Genomic DNA, 5,439 nt, shown 5'->3' on the forward strand with positions numbered 1-5,439 from the left:
AATTCCAAGCGGCTGTTCTACGACCCCCATTAGGGTAGCCATAATAGCCTGTAAGTCTCCAGATACCAAGAACATCATCAATAATTTCAACAGTGATATGGTTGCTAGAAAAATCAATAAGTTTACATTGTAAAGAATTACGCCAAAATAGAGCAAGACCCCCGCCTCTACCGGTGCGGTCTACAGGTAAACAGCAGTCATAACCAAGCAAAAAACGAAGTTCTTCAATTTTATTACGGTGAGCAAGAGTCTCACTTAGGAATAAAATATCCGGATTGAAGTGCCGGACTAGGTACTTAAGATCAGGAACTGTGCTCGGGCTACCTATACCCCGACAGTTCCATGCCACTAAACTTGATGATAAATGGAGGTTTATGATCAACTTGATGGTTTATGTCAAAAAGAAATAACTTTTGTAGTGATTTTCCAATTAAATGGCTAATTATGTACAATTTATTGAGATCACGTTTTATGGCTATAGTTGCCATTGTCATTTTTTTGTGGGATGAGGTATTTCTTCTAAAAAGTTGCATTTGATATTCGAAAGTTGTTTTAGATATCTTATTTTAATTTTTTTTGACAAAATATCTTATTTTTATTTGACCGCAGACATCTTATTTTTATATTGAACCTTAATTTGTTAAAATATATTCAGTAAAAAAAATAAGTATAAGAATATGCCAACAGATACTAATTTGTTAATTGTTGGCAACAAGCTATCAAATCGTTGAATTGATCAGATTGAGTCGGAAACAATGAATGTTGCGAAAATCATGCTCAAGATTTATCCCCAAAATAAACTGATGATAAATGTGAAACACACCTCGCATAAATATATGTATTTTTGATTTATTAATTTAGGACATTATGCAAGTGCACCAAAAATACTTAATATTTTTTGAAAAGGTGGGTAAAAACAACGTTTCCTCACATTATACCATACCATATACCCAATTTACCATATTTAATATTAGACGCTCATGAAGTCACTGTCCAAGCAGTGTAATCTTTCATAAAGATCAGGATCCACTCAAAATGAAAAAAGATCTTTGAGAAGCGTTATTCTGATCAACCACGTAAATAAGTGTGGAACGCGAGTTCATCTGAAAATAAGAAACTAAATTATTTCCCTCTAAAAAAATCTTATTTCCCTCTAATATTATTGTTATTATTATTTATTTTAACACTTGTACCTTATTCTTTTTTCTGTAAGGATTTGTTTGAAAATTTGGAAGAAAATGTTTTGAAAAAAAAAAGGAATAAGAAGTGGAAGTAGAGGAAAATAAGAGGAGAGGGTTTTGGGGTTAATTCTTCTTCATAATACAAAACTCTTCTCATTTGTGAGAATTCAAAAATTCTATTGGAGAAGAGTTTTGTAGAGTTTATATGAATTTTTTAAATTTAATCTATGTTGTTAAAACATTCTTAAAATTTTAAAAAACATAGTAATCAGAAGATTAATTTATTCATCTCTAAAAAATTACTCTTTCAAAAATGTGAAAATTTCTCTATTTACCCTTATATTTTTGACCCCTCAAAACCCTCTCTTCTCATCTCCTCCAAACTCCCAAACAAAATACAAGGGACTTTTACCTTATTCTTTGTTACAAAAGTCCATTTCCAATTGAGTGGCTAAAAATCCATTGTTGAGGTAAAAAATGGAAAATATACGCCGTTGCCCGACATATATAATCGAATATCCTTGCAATTGAATTAAACTCTTGGTCACATTCCCTCTTGTTCCCAAGACACCTTATTGCTTACGTCATTAAATATCAAGTAGTAGATTTGTTTCCTCCATACATAAAGGAAAGGGCTTCATGATTCTTGGAAGCCATCCACACTTATTTGTTCTCTCTACTCTTGCGTTTGTGTTTTCTTTCTTTCTTCTCCACAAAGCAAAAAAAAAAAAAAAAACCATAAAAACAACAATTCTCAGATGGATTGGGTACGAGGAGAAACAGTTGGTAGAGGAAGCTTTGCAACTGTTAATTTAGTTATACCTAAAGGAAATTCATATTCCACTCCGATAGCCGTCAAAACATCCGAGGTTTCAACCTCTTCTTCACTCAAAAACGAGAAACATGTTCTTCATCAACTAGGTTCTTGTCAAAGAATCATTCCTTGTTTCGGTGATGATTACACTTTTGAGAATGGTAAAGAGTATTACAATTTATTTCTCGAATACGCCTCTGCGGGAACGCTCTCCGATCAGGTGAAACTTAATGGTGGCCGGATAACGGAACAACACATTTGTCATTACACAAGATCAATAGTTGAGGGTCTTGATCATATTCATCGCAATGGATTCGTTCATTGTGATATAAAGCTTCAAAATATTTTAGTATTCAATGATGGTGATATCAAAATTGCTGATTTTGGTCTTGCCAAGAAAACAGGGGAAAAACAGAGTTTTGAATGCAGGGGAACTCCACTTTTTATGTCACCGGAATCGGTAAACCACGGCGAGTATGAATCTCCGGCGGATATATGGGCACTTGGGTGTGCAGTGGTGGAAATGGTAACAGGAAAACCAGCTTGGAATTTGGAGAAAGATTCAAATATATGGTCGTTGTTGCTTCGAATTGGTGCCGGAGAAGAATCGCCGGTGATACCAGAAGAGTTGTCGAAAGAAGGAAAAGATTTTGTTGAGAAGTGTTTTGTGAAAGATCCAAGAAAAAGATGGACGGCTGAGATGCTTTTGAAGCATCCTTTTGTTGAAGAAGTGAAGAATGTGGATGAATCATCACCAAGAAATCACTTTGATTTCAATGATTGGGTTTCTAGTGTTAATGATTCGGTTCCAAATTCACCAGAATCTGAAGACTCGAATGAATGGGATTTTGAGTCTAAATTTTGTTCGGTGGTGGACCGGCTCCGGCAGCTTGTGTCTGTTGAAGGGCCGTTGAGTTGGTCGGATTCAGATAGTTGGATTAGTGTTAGGTGAAATTGGAGTTTTGGTTAGGCAGAGGTGAAGCAGAGTAATCAGAAGTAGAAGATGGTTCGATTTTGATTATTCAAATTCGTTTATTCTAATCTTTAGAATGTAAATTGGGTAGGATATTATCAGATTTTTTATTTAGGATCTTACTAGTTGATAGGATAGTTTTAACTGGCCATGCTTTGTGGCCCTTTTGTATAGAGGCTGATTTAACAATACAATACTATACTATGCATTCTCTCAATTGTTATTGATTTGATTTGATTGGGTCAGATATTTTATTTTTATTTCTTGAAGGTGAACTATTTTCTATGGTTAATTTACTTGGAATATAGAAGTGTTAGTGCATGTTTGGCACAACTTCTATGTCCAATTTCTTGCGACTCAAAGTATGTACAATGTGAAAGTTGAGAAGCTATGTAGCAGTGGCCTAAACGTGAGTTTGCTTTGATTTCAACGTGAAAACAAATAGTCACTTATACTCGCATCATATATTGAAAAAGCTCTTAGATCATATGACACCGTTAAAATTTGACAGTCAAATTTTTCAATTCAGATTAGCTATTGGCAAAATCCAATTATAATTATGCTAATAACATGTTTAAAGTAACAATGTTTTATGGTTTGTTTTACGAGTTTAATGTATGAATGGAGTAAGACTAAAAGTGTGAACATGAACATGGTTTACCCAAAAAAACAGAAAAAGTGTCAAACATGATCATTCAGCACATGATTGCTTTATGGCACAAACGAGGTTTATTAACTTTTCTGTTGGTCAATTTGGTGTCAAATATCCAAAGCATATTCATTTTGCATTAACTCTTTGTTGACAAATATTTTGTCAATGTGTAAAAAGCTAGTAGTAAAACTGAATCACTTGGTTTAGGGTTGACATTACTTTTTTTCCTTTTAATCATGGATTCCTTTGACAGCGTTGGTAATAATTTTCAAATTTCAAGTGTGAAAGTGTAAAGTCATTGGGAGCATTTGGGCCTTCACGGTGTTATGTGCCAGCTATGAAAAATTCAAGTTCTTTCAACAGTTTGGGAACAAGGAATTTTTTGTGTCTATTAAAAAAATAGAAAACCGAGTGAAAATTGTACTAGAAATTTCATGTGAAAAGAATCATGAACAATACCTAATGTAGCACCATTTAAATATGTTCTAGAATCTTATGAATATAATTATGTAATCACTAATCACATATAAGAATAGGAAGATGGAAAGAAAAGAATCGACCATTACCAAACTCACTCACACAAAGCATTGTGGAATTTTGGCAACGTAAGAGTGAGATCAAAGTATTATAGAAATCATTCACTTGGGAAAGGCATAGGTATAAGATTACAATTACAAAATCGAAATTAAAAGGAGGGGAAACCCCAGTTGGTATGAATTATGTCATACCCCAAATTTTGACCACTTTTCTCTGTTTGTTCCCATTTTTATTCGTATTTTTCAAGCGGTTCAAATTTCTTTTTATTGTTCGTTTTAGCCCTTTATCTTGCATTTTAAAGCAATTAGAAAGTTTTGTTCGTATTTTTTAAGCGTTTAAAGTTTTCCCCGTATTTTTTAAAAAAAATCCTTTTGCACGTATTTGTCCGCGTTCTAAAAACACTGCTTTTTCTTTAGTCATATCGGTCGAAATTTCGACAGAGAGGTATTTTAAAATACCTCATTTTTGGTTACCGAAAGGGACATTTTTTTTTTATTAATCCACTCATTTCATCTTTATTATTATTATTAATTCTCATTATTTTTAATTTCCTTTTTTCTTCATGTTTTATATTATTTTATTTTGTTTCCACTTTTAATCTTTGTTTCCCTTAAGTCACGTTTTTACAAGGGAGTTTCTTTTTGTTAAAGTTTTTGTTTGGTCCTTTAGTCCAAGTTTATTGGTTCGCATTTTTTATTCAGCCCAGCTGCAAAGGTACTTTTTGGCCCATTCAAACAGGGACACATCATCAAAAATACCTGCAAAACCCTACATTTGTCAGATATAAATAGGGGAGGCATTTATTGCACTGTAGACAGACTGCAGCCGCACCAATCAAGGCACAAACCCTAATTTCTCTTCTCTTTCACCCAAATTCAAATCAAATACACAAAATTAACAAAAAAAACAGATGAACATATTAAGAACACAATGAATATGAATATCACTTTCCAGTAACTCATCCCTTCTCAAATCTTCACTGCGAATCCACTAAAATAACCCCATCACCACTCTAAATCGAGTTAAACTCGGTTCGTAGCTGCACCTTTTCATTCATTTTCGAATCCAAACCAGTTCAAACACTCCGATCTGAAACTTATCTCGTCATAGGGATTGATTTTGATCCGGATTCGCGAAGAATAGCAGCGTGAAACGTTGAAAACAAACCAGATCGATTCGCTCAGCAAGGAATAACAACTGCAGATTTAGTCCTCAACACATATCAGACCAGAAGCCGAAGCTGAGAACAGAGAAAGAGTTCAAATCAAAGTCAGATCGAGCC

At 33.8% G+C, this 5,439-nt stretch overlaps 1 pseudogene across 1 annotated transcript; it reads left to right on the forward strand.

Moving 5' to 3' along the window:
- Positions 1 to 1,735: 1,735 nt before the first annotated feature.
- LOC146901053 (mitogen-activated protein kinase kinase kinase 20 pseudogene) lies at positions 1,736 to 3,185 on the forward strand (annotated as a pseudogene). Its single transcript, XR_015023162.1, has one exon. The product of XR_015023162.1 is annotated as a mitogen-activated protein kinase kinase kinase 20 pseudogene (transcript).
- Positions 3,186 to 5,439: the final 2,254 nt, after the last annotated feature.

This window comes from Medicago sativa, chromosome 8 (genome assembly GCF_051527215.1).
Source record: "Medicago sativa cultivar Bolivia chromosome 8, Bolivia_mono, whole genome shotgun sequence".
NCBI classification, from domain to species: domain Eukaryota; kingdom Viridiplantae; phylum Streptophyta; class Magnoliopsida; order Fabales; family Fabaceae; genus Medicago; species Medicago sativa.